Below are 1,693 nucleotides of genomic sequence, written 5' to 3'. Positions count from 1 at the left end.
TTAGGGACAGGGTTTAGTGGTGGGATGGCAGGGTTAGGGGAACAGTTGGGCTTGATGATCTTAAAGGCCTTTTCCAAGCTGAACAATTCTATGATTCTGAGTGTCTCCTCTCACAGAAAAACTTAGGGAAAAATCCACATTGTGGCAGTTTGCGAAGGAAGCACCCACCCTGTCTCTCACCTGAACGTGTCTACTGTTGCCCGTGAGGCTGTTGTGGTGTTAAGCATTTCTGATTTTAAGGAAGACTTACCAAAAGAAAACTCTAAATTATTGTATTCCAAGAGCAAGGGCAGAACAACAGACAAAGGCACACAGACAGGGTCCAAAACCTTCCACTTTTGGCCATAAAAAGCAAGGAGGGGCCTTCATGCCAGCAGGCACAGCGCAGCAGCCAGGGGAACCCTAACGCTCCAGGGCTGGGCGCTCGCTTGGAGAACTGCGTCGTTCCTGTGCTCCATCATCTCCACCCCAAACCTCATGAGAACAGGCAAAGGGGAAGATTTGGTTCTTGTGCTCTTAAAAATCCAGAGAGGACAGATCAGAAATTAAAAAAAAGCAGTTGAAGAGCCGGTAAGGTTGGGTAGGTAGCAGCTGCAATAAAACCAGCATGAAGATCAGCATATTGATCAAAATCTGATTTCAGCGAGGGGCCTTTCCACACCCGTGTGTGTGTGTAAGCGTGTACAGATCCACGCGACTCCCCTCGCTTGCTGGGAGGGCAGCTGCCCCTACCCCAGCTGGCTCCAGGGAAAGCACTCGGCTGCTTTGTCTCATTTACTTCAAACACCGCAGGGAAGAACCCTCAGCCGCCGCCTTGCCTTCCGGGATGCTTACCCAGTTCGAGCACGGAACGCCAAATCAAGGGTTTATTGCTCTTCAGAGCTGAAGCGACTAGGAGCAAGTCGGGCCGTTACCGGGGGAGGCCCCAGCAAGCGGCGAGGGAGGGAAGTTCTCATGGAACGCGGCCAGGATGCCTTGCCCAGCAGAATCCAAGCTCGCAGCAGGAGCCCGGTGAAGCGCAACGCTTCCCCGCGCAAGGAGACCACAGCGCTCGCACTGCCGCACGTCGCGGGTCTCGGCCCAGGCACAGCGAGCTGTAGGCGTCACCGAAAGCTCTGCAGGTCTGACACAGGACGGGACCTCCCCCGGAGGCGTCACCCTGCCCGGGCCAGGCAGCAAGCGCACCTCGGCCTCCCTGCTGGCTCCGTTTTGCTGCTTGAGTCGTTCTGGTGCCCGCTTTGTCGCGGTTCCGGGCGGGAAGCAGGCGTACCTCCTCCCAGCAGGCAAGCCTTTTACTCCCCCACTTCATTCGACCTTCAGAGGCTCCCACTCCCCGCAGGTCACTGTGGCCTCCGCTCCGCTTCAGCGGCTGAGGAAGTTCCTTTGACAAAAATCCCGTCACCCGAGAGACTCGCGACAGTTAATGCTGATCGAGTAGCAGGTGAAGCACCACAGGGAGGGGAAGCTGCACAGAGTTTGCCAATCCGTTAGATGAAGTTCAGAGAAGTGGCTCTTGGCGAAGCAGGAGGCTCCCCTCCCGCCTGGCTCTTCCCAACAGCCATCCTGTGCTGGAAAGGACTCGGAAGGACTGAAAGGTTCATTTTATCTCTGCTTAGCTGGTTAGATGAGAGATGCACATTTCCGCTCTTGACCCTTCAGCCTGGGGTTTTTTGTGATGTTTTCAGTCTTTCCC

At 55.3% G+C, this 1,693-nt stretch overlaps 1 protein-coding gene across 1 annotated transcript in view; it reads left to right on the top strand.

The window, feature by feature from the left end:
• LOC104135250 (charged multivesicular body protein 3) overlaps positions 1 to 682 on the top strand; it is a 50,365-nt gene extending 49,683 nt beyond the window's left edge. The window contains exon 7 of the mRNA XM_035888630.1: positions 644 to 682. The gene's annotated coding sequence lies outside the window, so the exon portion shown is untranslated. The remainder of the gene's footprint in view (positions 1 to 643) is intronic.
• The last annotated feature ends 1,011 nt before the right edge of the window (positions 683 to 1,693 follow it).

This window comes from Egretta garzetta, unplaced genomic scaffold (assembly GCF_000687185.1).
Source record: "Egretta garzetta isolate BGI_Z169 unplaced genomic scaffold, ASM68718v1 scaffold241, whole genome shotgun sequence".
Classification (NCBI taxonomy): Eukaryota; Metazoa; Chordata; class Aves; order Pelecaniformes; family Ardeidae; genus Egretta; species Egretta garzetta.
This window is presented reverse-complemented; position numbering and strand designations above follow the sequence as displayed.